General features: G+C 44.9%; 1 long non-coding RNA gene and 1 pseudogene across 2 annotated transcripts in view; both read right to left on the reverse strand.

Moving 5' to 3' along the window:
- Window positions 1–649: 649 nt before the first annotated feature.
- LOC121826239 (uncharacterized) overlaps window positions 650–17,258 on the reverse strand; it is a 188,488-nt gene continuing 171,879 nt past the window's right edge. The window contains exon 4 of the long non-coding RNA XR_013047813.1: window positions 650–5,338. This is a non-coding gene — a long non-coding RNA (uncharacterized LOC121826239). The remainder of the gene's footprint in view (window positions 5,339–17,258) is intronic.
- Window positions 5,347–16,494, reverse strand: LOC107400084 (putative sperm motility kinase W pseudogene; annotated as a pseudogene). Its single transcript, XR_013047809.1, has 10 exons — window positions 16,339–16,494; window positions 12,801–14,377; window positions 11,993–12,419; window positions 10,564–10,688; window positions 9,369–10,369; window positions 9,107–9,238; window positions 8,059–8,202; window positions 7,586–7,658; window positions 6,064–6,135; window positions 5,347–5,725 (listed from the first exon to the last, which is right to left on the reverse strand). The product of XR_013047809.1 is annotated as a putative sperm motility kinase W pseudogene (transcript).

Consider the following 17,258-nt stretch of genomic DNA (forward strand, 5'->3'; position numbering starts at 1 on the left):
TTCATTAAAATAACCTGACCTCATGGAAATGTATTGTATTGGTCCTTGATTTGTTTTCTCCCTGAGATCTAGTCAACCTTAAATCTTCTATTTGTTTATATATGTTTATATTGCATTCTTAAAGCCAGCAGTGTAGGGGAAATTTAGAGGATTACAAATTGAGGCCACTCATGGGAAACTGTCCTAGTATACTTTTTATTGTTTATAAACACATCCTGACATAACCCAATATGGTAGAAATAGTTTATTTGGCTCCCATGTCCTGTTCAATGCCCACCATTAGGGAAGTTTTCTAAGAACTCCAGTAGATTCAGAGGACAGTTCTTAACTGACTTGCTCTTCAGGGCTACTTCACTTTACTTTCTTACACAATTCAGGACCAACATACAGGGGTGGAGGCACCCACATTGGGCCTGATCTCCCACTTTAGGCATTAATAAAGAAATGGATCCTGTAAACTGCATGCAACAGCAAAATCACAGTACTACTTTCAGACACTCAGCACAATAATGCTCTTTGTTTTTAAGTCATCTTTCTATGTAAATGGATGGATGTGGAAAAGATGATAATGAGAGAACCCAGATCCAGAAAGACAAATGCCAGAGGTCATCTCTATCAGCTGTTTCTGGCTCTCAAACATCTGGAGTATAAAACATGAAGTTACAGAGAGGGGAGGGGATACCAAAAGTACCTGACACTAGCTTTGTGTGTCTAGCTTTGGCTGTAAATATATTCCTCTTCAACAACTAGATACCATGTCCTCTTAGAGATCCTCCTGAGATCCTACTAGGGAGATGGTATCTAGTAGGAGTCAAAACCTAGCCCTGTGTGTGTATGTGGGACTTCTACTATGGGGAGGAAATGTCTAGAAGTAAAAGAAACACAGTTATGTGTATATAAGAGAGAGAGAGAGAGAGAGAGAGAGAGAGAGAGAGAGAGAGAGAGAGAGAGAGACTTTGATTATATGGCAGGGGCAGTCAGAATGACTTAACACCATCTCTGTGTACCTGTAACATTGGTTGTAGAGAGTAGGGTACCTAGCATGATGTGACACCTCACCATGAATATATAGTTGAAGGTTTCCTTTAGGGGAGGTGATACTGAGGAGGACTTGATACCCTAGTCATAGGTGGGTCTTTTCAATATTGGGTGATATTCCTAGCAGTTTCTGAGATTTGTGTCAGTTTGGCTAGGCTGTAAGGAAGGGTTTATCCAGCAGGAACTGATAGTTAGCCATATATGTGTATGAAGACCTTTGGCTGTAAGGTAGGTATGTCAAGACCTAGGTATTACTTCACCATGCTAAAGCACAAACCCATACACACACACACACACACACACACACACACACACACACACACACACACACGAGTCAAGTCCTAATGGACTTCTATTTTACGCCCAAGCTCTCCACACAGGGCTAGGTGTCAAGGGTAGCATTGTTGTCCCACCCTTACAGCCAAAGCCATAAACACATATATGGCTACTTGTATTCCTGTAAGGAATCCCCCACTTCTACAACAATGCCACACACTCGCAGGTAGGTGCAAAGTCCTAGCCTTCCCTTAAATCCAAACTCCATTCATGTGGCTAGGGGAAAAACTCCTGGGACTCACACTCTGGGGAGGGTTCCCACAGGCCTGCATGCATGATTGTTTGCATATGTGCATGTGTGCATGCTTGCATTTCTATGTTTGTGTTAACCTGGTGTTTTTTTGTGGGGAAGAAGGTACCTAGCAGATCCTAAAACCTAACCATGTTTGTGTATGTGGAACTTTGGTTGTAAGGCTAGAGACAAATACCTGAGCCTGACACTTGCCTTATATGAATATGAGAGCTGTGCCTGGGTGTTTGCCCCTGTCCCGGGCTCCTAGCAGAATATGATGTCTAGCCTTGTGCATGGGACTTTACTGTATGGCAGTGGATGTCTAGGAGTTCATGATACCTAGTTGTGTAAGAAGAATATTGGATGTAGGGAAGAGTGGACTTAACAAAAGCTGACACCTGGCCCTGTTTGGAAGGCTTTGGCTCTAAGGCAAGTGTATATCTAACAGAACCTGCCACGTAACTACACTAGTGTGTGTGTGTGTGTGTGTGTGTGTGTGTGTGTGTGTATGTGTGTGTGTGTGTGTGTGTGTGTGTGTGTGTGTGTGTATTGTGTGTTGATGAGGGAGTGGCTTTGCCTGTAATGGAGGCAATACCCTGAAGGACCAGTCAAATCCCATGTATTGGAAGTCTTTGTCTCTAGGCAAGTTTATACCTATAAGTATAGTGGCTTAGATGTACATATATACATGTGTTGGGGGGGGAGAATCAGGGGGAGGAAGGGAGAGAGAGGAGCAAGAGAGAAGAAAGAGAGGGGAGAGGAGGGAGAGAGAGAGGAGAGAGAGAGAGATGGGCTGTAGGTAATGGACACCTAGCAGCAGAAGCACCTTGTTGGCTACTGCCCCCTAGTCCTGCTGCCAAACCCCCCCATGTACCACTGCCCAGCTAGACACTCCTACCCCTGCCACTATAGCCTGAAACACACTGCTTGGTTTCAGGCTTTGCTGCACACCTGCCTGAGGCCTGGATGCCGTACTGTGTATCACATCCTCAGGACTCCCCAGTCCTAACCCGAATATTGTGCATAACGGCCTCATCTAATAAGTTTCTCTTCCTTCACCCATTCTGCCACAATAACCCTGCTAATTTTCAGCTGTGCTTAGACCCATGCCCCTGTCTGGCAGTGTATGTTGTCAGCAGAATGGTGCTATTTTGGGTAAGACTTGAAGCCAATTATTGTATATGCATACAATGTACTTCAATATACATGACTGAAATCTGCACAGAGTGGTAGTGTCTGATAGCAAGAAACTTGATATGTCAGTGATGGAGGTGTCTAGAAGAGCATTTAAAATTCCAATGTTCACTGGGCCAGTAGTGTATATAGGGGGTAAGGGTGTGTGTCAACATTGTCTGGTACCTAGCAAGTCATGTGTGATGGAGCCTGGTGTTCAAGTGAACCTGACACACAGCACTTTATATGCACTGTGGTTTGGACAGGGGTTAATGTCCAGCATGGCCCAGTAACTAGCAGTAGAGCCTGAGACCCAGCACATGGTATAGCATAGGAAGGAGTCCAGTAGAAGCTGATGCCTAGCAGTGTGGATGTGTCTTCAGCAGAAGCAGGGTGTCTGTCAATGCTAATTGCAAGGTATTGTGCAAGACCTGACAGGGGGAATGTTCCCAGCATGGTCTGATGGCTGTCGATTAATGTGGGGCATGAGGTCCAACTGGACCTGGTACCTAGAGCAGATGTGTGGTCACAGGGGTGGTGGTGTGTCCAGTGTGTTTGATGACAACTGTATGTCAGAGGGGAGCAGTGGAAGAATGGGGTGTCAAGCTCTGCACAATCCCTACTGAGTGTGTGTCAGCTGATGGCTGAGCTGGTGTCCGTCAAAGTCTGATAACATTTTGAAGTCAGTTGGCAGTGGACGATGAGATGTCAAATGGGGTCCAATACTAGCAGAGTATTTGGGTACAGTGGCAAGAGAGTGTCCTGTATGGCCTGATAAGTAGCTATTAATAAAGGATTATGTGGGTGACATACCAGATGCAGACCTAGGAATACATGTGAGGTATGTCTGAGGGTTTAGCAATGCCGGATAACTAGCAGTCAATGTGTGGTTGGGTGAGAAGTCATTCATGGCCCAAGACTTAGAAGTGTATTAGAAGCTCTGTGTTTGTGTGTGTGTGTGTGTGTGTGTGTGTGTGTGTGTGTGTGTGTGTGTGTGTTTGTGTGTGTGATGTAGAGATTATTTGTCATGGTCTGACAGCTGGTAGTACAAGTGAGGTGGCGTGGGTGTAGTGTCCCACGTTGCATTATACCTAGTATTGTATGTCAGTGCAGGAAGTTTCCAGGAGTGTTTGAACCAAGCAGTAAATGTGTGTCCTTGTCAGAAGATAAAGTGTGCAACAGGGCCTGGTACATTTCCCCATGTCTTAGGACATTGTGGTTGGAGGCATGTCTAGCCTGGTCTAGAATCTAGAATTGTATGTGGGACATCAGAAGGGAGTTGAATACCTAGGCCTAATACCTAAAGAACTCTGTGAAGAGTGTGGGTGAGGGGAGTCCTTCATACATATATAGTCCTGGCACTGTATATAAGTTGTTAATAGTGGCAGAGGCATGTGTAGCACATGTGAGTATCTAGGTGTCAGACCTGCTGCTTTCCCCAGCTGACTGGACCATCAATACAGTGCTGTTATCAGATCAGCTGGACAGCTCATCTCCATCCCACATGATGTGATAGGTTTCAGCCGTCCTCACACCACACAGCACACACCACACCTCCACCTCCTCATAGCCACACAACTTTCACTGTCAGGGATTTGTTGTCTGCTGGGGTATGTCAGGGGCCAGGCTCTCTCTGGATGTCCTGGGGGAGTGTCTGCTCTAGCCATGCTCCAGCCTCTGTATTTTCATGTCCGGTGGAAGCAGGGCTCCCGAGTCCACAGTTCATCTGCTCTGTGTTATTTCTGATCTTCCTTTCTATAAGGCAGGAAATCATGTAATCCTCTTCTATAACTTTATGTGAGCATTATAGTGCTTGTATTTGAGGTCCATAGAAATGCTGACTTTGTTCAGTTTTTCAATGGGTTTCTTATTTATTTTTAAATCTTCTTCTACAATCATTGGTGGACAAGGCATTCTCTCTGCCTGGATTTCCATGGGTGACTATGAGAAAATCAGCTGGCAGGATTTCGCGGGGTCATGTTTCTGAGCTTTCTATTCTGTTCCACATATCCTGTCTCCATTACTTCCATGTAGGTCTTTGTGGATTTCTGAGGCTTTGTGGGAAGTCATGGAAGAAGATCTGGGTCTGGAGGAATCTCTTCTGACCTCGGCCATGTCTTCTAGGTTTAGGTCCCATTGGTTGTTACATCTTGTATTTGAGCATGAGACTGGGTTTTGCTGAGTCTATAGATGAAATGCAAACATCTGTCACCTTTAGAATAAAAACTGGTAGAAGCTGAGAGCTCATATAGCTTTGGATTTCTCTCCTCCAGGGGTCAAAACATTCTAAATGCCAATTTATAGAAATTATGTTGGAATTCTAATTAAATACTTCAGTATTTCTTTGTAAATTGTCTCTGCATAATACCAGTGAGATATGGGCCAAATGTATGACCTCAAGTTCTGCCTCTTCATGTTAGTGGAGGCCTGGGACAGGTTGTCCATGGATACTACCCTTCTCATGAGATCCATTCTAAAGTTCGGAAAGAGAAGCACATTTAATTCCCAAGGCTCTTCTGAGATATTTCTTTACCTGCTCAGGCAGGTTTTCTTTGTTATCTGTGAAGACAGAGAGGCATAGGTGACTTTCTGAACTGTCAAAATGTAGATGGGTCTAAGTTGGGCAGGATTCAACAGTAAGTACCCACTGGGAGGCTTCCACAGGGGGACGCTCCTGGAGATTCCCAAGGTCTTATTGGTAATTTGGGGTGGTTGTCTGTAGTTGGATGATGGAAGAGAAACCATGTCATCGTCCTCCACAGCATGTCCTCCTGTTGCTGTGTATATGGAGCCTCTGAGTTCCTCTGGAGCTCAGACAATGGCATGCTAGTCTGCCAGGAAGGGGAGGGGAGAGGTGCTCTTTTTCCTCCATGTCACCAATGCTCAGTGTGCACACATGCAAGTCAGGAATTCTCGGGGTCCACGATTCAGGATATGGCCAGGCACCTAGAAGAAAAAGCTTATGTTAGACCATTGATGAGGCTGGCAGAAAGATTCATTCACCACCCTAGACCTGTGGCCTTTCAGATAATAGTTGGTTTATTTCTGGTGGAGTTCAGGACCTAATGATGCAGGAATAATGACTTTTTTTCTTCCCATGTGACTTCCTGTGGGAGAACTCAGTGGGATCTCCTTGAGAAGCCCTGATTGCAGGGATTGGTTTGTCCTAGCTGCTCTGCTACTGTCCCATAAACGGGCTCTAGGATCAAGAAGGAAATGCAGTTTCACCAACATGTCTGTGTCTAGACGCTGTGCTTCCTGCACCCAGCTCACTGTACACTTGCCTAGATGAGACAGGATGCACATATGGTGAAGATGAGCTTTGTCTCAGAACATATCCAGCAGAACCTGCAGATCTGGGGAAAGTAAGGATGTCAATGAGAGGTCTGGCATTGACCTCTCAGATACAAGAGACTCAGACTGTTACCACAACAGTCATCCAATCTGTGTCAAAGACCTAAGAGTAATTTAAACTTTCCCAACCAGTCAGACTCTGCAAAAGAGCAAGCTACCCGGCATCAAGTGGACTCACTTTTCTCCACAAGGAAGTGAATATTACTGAGCAACTTTGGGTTAGTGTGTGGAAAGTTCTTGGTACCAAGAGCATGCATTGTCTGCACCTGTTCCTACTGCTTCCAGGAGGCAGGCAGTGGGGGAAGGAGGGTGTTGAGTGTGTGAGTCTGATCATAAGTTGACTTCTCTCATGTAACTATCTAAAGGCGACCACATGCTCCTTGCAGTGGCCAGCGATATAAAAAGTTCACATTATACTCACCTGGCCTCTTATGCATCAACTCTGTTTCCTGACATCCACATTCTCAAAGACCATTCCCAGGGTTTAGGGCCCTGGTGTACATGTGCTGTCTCCTGAGAGTTTGCATGCCTGGCCATAGTACCCAAGACTCCCTTCTACAAGCCCTGGTTTCAGTTAAGTGCATCAGGGTGAAGCCTGCTGGAGTGGTTACTCATTGACCAACAGACCAGGCATGGGCTGAGGAGCAAGCAGGTCATTGTCTCTTGGCTGGTTTCCCTTGCTAGGTTGTGTGAATCCCCACGCCCCAGTCTCTGGAAACAACACAGACTAAGTCACTGTCCAGGGACAGAATGGATGTCACAACATACAGGTGTTGAGAAGATGTTCACCATCTTTGATTCAAAGTGTTCCTTCTCAATGGTATTAAGATCAGAGGGGAGAGATGTGCCACCTACACCAAGTTATCTCATTATCCCTCTGTAGCCATCCATGCCTCAGCTGTTTCTCTCTCTCTCTCTCTCTCTCTCTCTCTCTCTCTCTCTCTCTCTCTCTCTCTCCCTCCCTCCCTCCTTTCCTCTCCTTCTTCTCCCTCTTTTTCTCTTCCTCTGTAACACAAGCTTAATGATCACCTAGCCTTGGGATTGAGGCAGACCTGTCTGAGAAGCCTCATTCTTCCTAACCTCTAAGCCAGAGTCAAGTTTAGACCAGAAACCAAAAACTAATCATCTACTACAGGCTGTTAGATAGTGGTCTCAGTGATGCTTTCAGCCATATGCTGCCCAGAAATAAGCCTTGACAATCCTTCCATTCAGAGTGGCCATCCTTCACTGCATGGAGAGGCTGTCTGCCTGTCAGGTGCATGGGACAACAGTTTAAACAATTATCCCAGCAGGACAAGCAAGCAGACAGCCTAGCAGAAAGCCATAGCTCTATGGTCAACAAGGCTGTCTAGGCCTGACCGCTGTACCCAGTGGAACTCGGCACAAAGTAGTTGTAGGAGTGCTGACCCCAACTCTGACCACTGTGCCCTAGGCTAGGTAAGGCCTACTCACTTCCAAAGTGGAGCAATGTCCCAGCATTCTATCCAAAGTGGTACCCATTTTCCTCCAGCTTGCTGTCACTTTCCTGTTAGGAGACAAATATGGTTCTGATAAAACTCCCTACAATGAGGCCCCTTCACAAACACATAAACTAGACCAGCATGCTGTGGGACTGTGTCTTTTCTGAAGGTCAGGACACAGAGATAAATGAAGGCTGCAGCAGGGAAGGAGAGGAAGGAGCTCCCTTCCCCTCATGTGGGGAAACAATTCACTAGGATCAGTAACATAAAGGTTGGACAGGTTAATGAGTACTGCTAGTTATTCCCCTGCAGACTGGTCCACAGGGTCTGCATGTTCAAGGGCAGCTTACACGTGATACTTGCTCATGGCCCCTGTTGAGGAGGATGCTGTGAAACACCAGCCCTTGATCATATTACCTTGATAATGAGGATTTTCTGTAGGGAAATCTGTGGTAATTGGCTCACCTCCTCCTGTGCTGGACACAGACCCTTCATGCTGGGGAAGTGGGAACACTGCCATCTGGACTTCCTGCAGAGCTCCTGCTTCTGCTGTCTCAGGCCACACCTGAAAGTCACCACCCTGTGTCTCCTGATGTAGAGAGCTCATCACTTTAAAGAGGATGGACATGGGAAAGGGACTCTAGGGGAATTTGAAATATGCAGCACTTAAACTAGACCTACTGTGCATCCTTCTCCCCGTGGCACCTCCCATCTGTCTCTGCCATTCTCTCTAAATCCCTCCCTTGGTCAGTTCTTTCCTGCTGCCCCTGCAATCCCTGGTTATCGTCCTCTGTTCTCCATCTCCAGCTCAACCATGACACTTTATTTAGAAGTGGGTTTGTACTATGGCACTGGTGATTTTGAAGTCAGAGTTTTAAATTTGCATACCTAGACAGTGATAAAAGGTAATGTGCCAAATGCAAAGGACAGATGACAGTATCAAACACAAAATTAATTAGTGTCGTAGACACTGAGGGCCTGGAACCAGACCAGTGACTCTGCAATGAGCACTAACAAGTGAAGACAAAGGTCACTTTCTTTTCATGTGCAAAATCTACAGGTTATAGGCATCAGAACATGAACAAGAGAACACTCAGGACATGGAATAGGACAGTGGTCTTCCTGAAACTGTCCACAATGTTCTTGGGAGGGGCTGATCACCTCTACCATCATGCACTGTCTAGAGTTGGGTGTACAGAGTCCTAGTTGGTTCAGAATCCAGAAACCTACAGCCCTGGCTCTCCATTAGCTAGGGAGTATGAACAAGATTCAGTGGCCTAAAAGCAACACAAAGTGGTTTTGACAAATAACAAAAGCATTGTGGGACCCATGAGCAAGAGTAGCCATGGAAGTCAGCAGACAAGCAGACAGAATCTGGGTGTCAGATGAGTAGAACTGGAAGCTTCTGTCTAGAATATGTGGCTTCAAGTACTGCCTCTGCCACTGGTGTCCTTAAAGTGAAAGCCCTCCCTCCAACATCCCAAGACAGTCACCAGCTGTCTCAGTGACCCACCTTGAGTCCTCAGCTGTGATCTCAAGGCTCAAATGGGAAGAACTCAATCAATCAGACAAGGTAGCCAATCAGGTCTCTCCTGATTGGTCAGGTTGAGGTCATGGGATTTGTGCCTGGACTGCAGTGGGGATCCTGTAAAAACAGGGTTAGAGAGTAGCCTTCTCATGCTCTGTGCCTTGTTTCCAAGGATGTATCAGCTAGGACATACCTCCTCCAGCCCACTGACTGGGGTCCCCAGAAGATTCATGACAGCAGTTCTCACCTCCAGGTATCTGTTCAGTGGTGGACATAGACTTCTATTCTGAAGGTTAGATTTGGACTTTGCTGCTGTTTGTAGTCCATCCTGGATGAAAGAACTTTCACTTCAATCCCTGAAGCTGTTAGGATGAAAGAAGCACAAGACTTGTCTCTTTTCCCTCACATGTTTGAGGAATTTACCATTGATGCTATACATACAGTACTTGAAGCCAGGCATGGCAGTCCACATCTGTAATCACAGCACTCAGGAGGCAGAGAAAGGAGGTCAATCTCTGTGAGATTGAGACTGCATATTCTACACAGAGAGTGTCGGGATCGTAAGGGCTATATAGTAAGATCCAGTCTCAAAAAAAGTAAAATATAAAATGAGGATTCAGGAAATTTCCCAATCTCATTTCTAGAATTCAACAGAATCCTCAAACATTTCTCAACCCTGCCTTCACTGATATGCAGCAGAAACACAGTCTGACACCAGGTGATACCCACAAACTGAAAATTTCTCTCTCTCTCTTCCTGAACAAACTGACTGATCTTGTTATCTGCACTTGGGGCTCACCAGATGGTCAGGGTTCTAGAAGTCAGTGACAACACAAGCTGGCTATCATCCACTGGAAAGATCCAGCCAAAGACTTTAACATGCATCAGTGTTTGCTACCAGCCCAGGGTCAGATGGTCAGAGTGGAGCTTGAGGCCAACTACAGCAGAAAAGCTGGTTCCTCCCTTGTCACACCTCTGCATTCTCTCAGTCTCCCATTGCTCTTCAGTTGAGCAAGTCAATGATAACTTTCCCTCTGTGTCAGGGATGCTGTCACATGTTACTTCAAGGGATCCTTTTCAGCACATCAAGACCAGACTTCAGAGACTTATCTTCTGCCACACACAGATACTTACTGTACTCAATCTTACCTTCAGGTGCATGATTCATACAGATTAGGACCCTGGATTCCCTGTCAAGTTCATTTCCCCTTGCCAAATCAGTGAGCTGCTCCCTAACTGTAAGTTGTCCTGGAAAACAGTTGAGACACTACAACTCAACCAGTGCTTCACACTGCACCAGGGGCTGTCATCAAGAGATCCATGATGATCAAGGTTTCCTTCTGAGTCTGACCCCAATGGTGGGCATTGGTCCTAAAGAATTCCCATGGCTGCTGTTCTTATAGAGGCAATACTCAGCATCTGGCCTGGCAATGCCTACTTACCTTCCCACATTGGAGCAGAACAATGTTAATGTAAGGTCAAATATCAGTTATAAATGCCTTTATGAGATGGAAAAAAAAATGATGCAGAATTCTTGGATCAGGAGGTGGAAGGCACCATGGGAAGCCTGGATGAAGGAGGCTATGGAGAAAAAGGCAAAGATTTCATCAGATCTGCCAAAGGCCATGACAGACGAGACCAGCAGAGGACCCCACTGCATGATGCAGCCACCCTCTCTTGCAACACCCTTCTTCAGTAGCCCAGAATCAGAATCCCTTCCAAAGCAGCCTCATAGGCCTCTACCTTACATATGCCAATCACAATCAAGGCCTTCCTCCTCATTGCTGGTTCTAAAGCTGAGGTCACATTTTGCTCTGTTTGAGATTTTTGTTCCTGGTCTCACTTCTTCAACACATGCCCCAGCAAAGCCTCCTTTTCTCCACTCATTTCAGGTAAGCTCCTCTGGACACACTCCACCCTCTCTACAGGTCCTCTCATTTCCTCTTCATCCTCTACACCTCCTTTCCCCTGTTCCTCCCTCTTATCTCCATTCTCCCATCTCCGAGTGGATTTACAGTTGCTATAGTTCTTCTGAAAGACAGTAAGAAAGCAGTTTGGAGGAGATGAAGGAATCAAAGAAGAGGGAAGCCTGAGATCTATGTGCAAGTCCGTCCTGTTGACAGAGGCAGCCCTTTTAGATGCCATGGAACCCTGGTCCCATAGGAACCAGGACAGATGCAGACATTCATTGGGTCGATGCAACACGTGACTCTCAGGGATGTTCAGCCACAGTTCAGGGGCAGCAGTGAGGTGAAGGATGGGGAAGATGGCAGTTGAGACCCTAACCTGGAGGATGGATACTGGAACCTGTAGTCCTAACATATCATCACACAGGACACAGATTTCCAGCCTGGATCCTTCCTGTAGCACTACACCAAACCACGACTGTAGTTCAAGTACACCATTTCACTTTTCCCAAATAAAACCCGAAAGAATAAGGAAAGTGCCTCTCTTAGTGACTTTGACAGGACTTACTCAGCACTGAGGAGGATGGGACTCCACTGACCAATAGTGCTGCATCTTTCTCTTGCTTCACCTCAGATCTGTAGGAAAGACAGGATGTTATTTCCAAATCAACATCCTACTTGTGTGCCTTGACACATGGTAGGAACCATCGGAGCAGGCCCTCTCCTCCTCATTGCTGGCTCTTCCTAGCTCCCTCCCACTCTGCACTTCAGGGGAGGTTTGTTCCTGCTCTAGACTGTGTACGGCCCCTGTCACAAGTCAGCACACACATCTCTTTCATGTCATTTTGTTGACAGGAAGTTCCTCAGGACAGACTCTACTCCTTATTCTACACCAACTCTCATGTCCCCTATTCCTGTCTCGAAACTGTTTCCCCACTTAGTCCTCTTTATCTCCTTCACCCACCTCCATTCTCCAGAGGATTTGCACAGGTCTTGCTGTTTTGTCCATAAGGCAGTCACAGAGTAAGTTGGAGGGTTAAAGTGACCAAGATGATGAGCAGCCGTGATTGGTATGAAGTCCTTCCTGGTGGTAGAGGCTGCTGTTTTCCATGCAGTGTGAGTGGTCCTACAAGCACAACCAAAGCTAGGAAGGTAGAGGTTCATGGGGTCCATGTGCCTTATGACCCCCAATTGTCCCACAACAGTTCTGAAGCTGGATTAAGCTGAAAGAGATTCAGATTGGCAGCTCAGACCCAATAGCTGGAGGATGAATGCAGGCAGGAGCCTGTTGCTCTGTGTTGGAGGGAGCTGGCACTCTGGCGATCTGTCTGTGTCCCTTCTGTGGCTCCTCACCAGGTATGGAATTCTATTGGGCCATTTCAGTTTCCACACTTCAAAGCAGAAAGAAACATGAAAGCACCTCTATTAGTGACTTTGGCAGATAAAGTTCTGTGCCATATTTCCTGATTCCTCCATTCTGAACCTTAAACCCCTTTAGCCAAACTCTCCTCCCCATGCTATGATATCTGCTTTTGCCTCAACCTTCGAGGACATTACATGAACAGGAAGCTGTGAATTTACCATCTAATGTACCACATATCTGAAATTCTGGGCCATCTGTGTGGGTACAACATTTCATTTAGAAAGGATATTGAAATAGCATATTGAAAATACAATGTAGGAATTCATCTGTGTGGCCCAACTGCTCTCCATGTAGGTCTCCACTGTCCTCTCTTTTCCTTGAAGCCCTGATGCAAGGGTTCAGGGCTCACCTTGGGGTGGGCAGGCAGCAGCAGCAGCAGCACAGTGCTCTCAGTGCATGGGAAATTTGCTTCCTCACCAGTTTCCAGATCCTGAGTGGCCTGGATCCAGATGTCATGGGTGCCACCTGGGGCTGGTCACTGAGAATGTCTGACCCCTGGGATGAATCTTCTTCACAGAAGCCCAGGTTCAGAAATCCTGTGGGTGTAGCCTCCAAGACTGATTCGGGAGAGGAGAGATTGCCAGGCAGGAAGTCAACTGAATTCCTGTTGACTGCAATGTCCTCTGCAGCAGTGTTGATGACATCAGCCACAAGAGCTTCTCTTTCTGGGACTGTGTTGTCTGAAGAGGACAGCACCTCCAGGAAGGAGGATCTGTGAGGCATGGTGTAGCTTCTACATATTTTGCCTCTTTCCTCCACACCCTCCACCTTAACGTGACTCTTCCCAGCTTGTGTACTGGTTGTAAATGCTGGTTCACTGGCTCTCCTGGTCAAGGGGAGAGGGAGGCGAACAGGACCTGGAGGGCTGCTAGTTAACCAGGGCATCTGATCTTGCTGATGGCTGTCCCCACCACTCAGCTGATATTTGAGAATGTTGCATGTAGCGTTACATCATTATCTTCTTGCCTGTGAGTTAGGGATGAAACAATCTCCTCACAGGTATAGCCGATGGTGCACATGGTCTCCACGACCCTGGGCAGGATTTCTTTGGTGGCAGGCAGTACATGTTCTTGAATGGGGCCTAGCCATGGTCGTTCCACAAGCTGACAGATTGTGAATCGGTACCAGATAGGGACCATGAGTAGTCGGGCAATGATGATGTGACAGGGTTTTGACAGATGGTAGGGAATGGGACACATTGTGGTGGTGATGACCCTGTGCATACCTTCAAGGGTTTCTTCCATGTATGGGAAGTGCCCTGTGACCAGGACATACAGGACGATACCCAAGCTCCACATATCACCTGCCAGTCCATCATAGGGCTTTCTGGCCAAGATCTCTGGGGCCCAATAGAGCAAGGAGCCACAGATCTCCTCCAACATCTGCCCCTCTGTGATTTCAATTGCCATACCAAAGTCACAAAGTTTTGCATTTCCTGCTGCATCTACTAGGATGTTTTCCAATTTGATATCACGGTGTGCGATGTGTCTCTGGTGGAGGAAGTGAACCGCTGACACCACCTGCCGGAAAATCACTCTAGCCTCCTCCTCATTTAGACAGCCCAGAGCCCTGAGGCAGCTCTCCAGATCTTCTCCTGCCACATACTCCATAATCAGATAAGTGGTTGTCAGTGTGTCGATCATGTAAAAAAATCGAACGATGTTCCTATGTTCTAAAGACTGAAGGATGTTCACTTCAGTACTGATGTCAGCCACACTGTTGGTGTTTTTCTCAAGGACCTTGATAGCCACTCGTGTATGTGTGGGAAGGTGACAGGCCAGCTTCACCTCCCCGAAGGAACCACAACCTAGAGATGTTAACATTCTGAAATCCTTTTCAAGATAGTCCTCTTCCATGTGGTTGGCCATGGTGTTCTGCTCAATTCCAACCACTTTATCTTGTGGGTAATCTCAGACCCACACAATGCTAAAAGAAAAAGATTAATGTAGTTTTAGAAGGGGAGGATATAGATTTGGATTCTCTGTTATGAAATTGAGATATCCCAAACAATCTAATGATGCTCTTCAAGGATACAAAAATACTAGAAGAACCTAAACCCAAGGCAGTGGATGAGGAATCATAAGAAAGATCAGTGTTGGTACAAGTAAAGTTGGCATGCAAAAGAAAATCCTGAGATCCCTGAAAGAATGAGCTGTTTCTTTACAAGGATGTGCCACAATGCAAACCCCTTAACAAAGTTGATCAAGATTATATAAAATAGTTCAATGAATTCAAACTCTAAACTAGTAGAATTATAAATAATATACTCAGCATCTATTATAATATACACAGTTATAAATATTATATTATACATATATGTTACCTATAATACACATAATGTGCTTTATATATTTATTTAGTCCAGTAAATTTAAAAATGTTTTCTATAAAGGAGAAAAGAAACCAAGGGAAAATAAAACGCTGAATTTTCAAAAATGAAAATTGGGTAACATTTATTGAGGAAATTGATAAAATAAGTACAAATTATCACTAAAACAAAAACAAAAAAATTAATATAATCTTATTGCATCTTGTTATTCCATGTTCAGTTGCTATCCCTTGGAGCCTGCTCTTTTCTCAAGGGAAACAAAGGAGCAGTGGATCTGGTGGAGAGAGGAGCTGAGGGGCAACTGGGAGGAGCAGAAGGAGGGGAGGATGCAGTCAGGATGTACTGAATGAAAAAAGATGAAATATAAAGAAAAACTGAAAAACATAAATATAAATATGACACAGGAAATCTAAATCCCAGGAGCCAAAACCAACACACTGGAAATCAACTTTTTAATCTCTACAACTAGCAACAATGACCGGCAAGTATTTCAGTAGTTCATAAAACTGAGGGAAGGCACAGTTTCAAGCACATTTCATAAAAGAGTTATTCCCCTAATTTCCAAACTATATAAGACGTTTCAAAATGATCCTAGTATCAGGGAATATCCTTGACTGACAGATTAGAAAAACCTGAATGAGGGTAATTGATAGGTCACATAAAATTCAGCACCACGTTAATAAGACCAGACTTTATGCTCAAGACATCTTTAACTGGGAACATTCAAGATTCATCAACAGCCAAAGAGCACAGCATACACACAACACTGAGGTAAGTCCTAAATCAGACATCAGTGGAATAGAATGCCTAATTCAGGCGAAAACTTGGAATTAGTAAAAGTGTTACTACAAACATGCCAGTTCCACAAACACAAGTATCACATTTTGTTCACTCCAGGTCATGAGCAGGCAGAGGCATAGCCTTTGTATAATGGGAAGTAATTGTCCAATGTAATGGGCCAGGAAGTGAAGTATAGCAGATAAATATGATCAAAGTAGAGTACAGCCAGATATCAGTCATGATCAAATTCCTCATCCTACGCATTTACTACATAACATTAAATTTGTAAAATACACAAGAACACAGCCAAAATGACAAAAAGAAGTTAATAGAAGGAAAATCAGTTGAAATGAATAAAAAGGAATTACAGGGAAAAATTACTACCAAAACCAATAATGTAAATAAAGAAATGCCGGGCAGTGGTAGCGCAAGCTTTTAATCCCAGCACTCAGGAGGCAGAACCAGGCAGATCTTTGTGAGTTCGACGTCAGCCTGGTCTACAGAGCAAGATGCAGGAAAGGCACAAAGCTACACCTTTGTCTTGAAAAACCCAAGAGAAAGAAAGAAAGAAAAAAAGAAAGAAAGAAAGAAAGAAAGAAGGAAGGAAGGAAGGAAGGAAGGAAGGAAGGAAGGAAAGAAAGAAAGAAAGAAAGAAAGAAAGAAAGAAAGAAAGAAAGAAAGAAAGAAAGAAAGAAAGAAAGAAAGAAAGAAAGAAAGAAGGAAAGAAAGAATAGTCAATTGCCAAAAGGCCAAACTGAGAAATTGGGAATCAAGCTCACTATGTCCAGATCCAACAGGTCAGGGAAAAGGTCAAGTATATGGGGGAAATAACTGAGTCCAACTGCTCTCCCACCAACCAACCGATTCTCCGAAGTACAAACAAAACTCAGCCTCAGGCAGTGCCTTTTGATTGGCTAGTATCTAGCTTACCTCACAAGGACTCTGTGTGATGTCACATGCAATGGACCAATCATGGCTTGGCAAAAAACCAAAGTGATTTTTTAAATTATTTTTCAGTTAAATTATTAAATTATTTTTTCCATCCACGTTCTTGCCCCAAGGACTAATGCCCTTAGCAAAGAGGGCTGCTATGTATCCCCACCACACTTCTGTTACTTTCCCAGAAGCCAAGACAGATTCATTGCTGTCACACAGTCACAAATTGACCATATCCCTCCCACCCATCCTGTGAATATAATCAATGAGACCTTCAAGTAGCCTAAGTTTCAGATCCCATTTTCTGTCATGTAACATAGGTCTCATATTAACCAAGCCTGCTTCTTGGTGTTGAAGCAACTCCTTTCCCACAAATACCATGAAGCTCATGAAGACACACTTTGTCTGGTGGGAATAAAACTCCCTCAATGTCCAGTGCATCATTACTAATGACCTTTTGTCTGAAAGGAAGATCTGTCCATGCATTACTGCCCTTCTGTAAGCTCTGGCCATTCCATCCCTCCCCTGATAAAAAATAGAAAATACATCCAAGAAGGAGGGAAATAATAAGTCAAAAGGAAAATTAAAGTCTGGGAAATAAAACTAGATCAAACACTCTGAAAGTATTGAGTATCAAGAAAGACTCATACAATGACCAGGACAATTCACTGATGAATTCTATCATCTCAACATCTAACAGCAATGTTTTCCAGATATTTCAGTATCCTATAAGTCTGAGGGAAAGAGCATTTTCAACTTTTTC

Source organism: Peromyscus maniculatus, chromosome 23 (genome assembly GCF_049852395.1).
Source record: "Peromyscus maniculatus bairdii isolate BWxNUB_F1_BW_parent chromosome 23, HU_Pman_BW_mat_3.1, whole genome shotgun sequence".
NCBI lineage: Eukaryota > Metazoa > Chordata > Mammalia > Rodentia > Cricetidae > Peromyscus > Peromyscus maniculatus.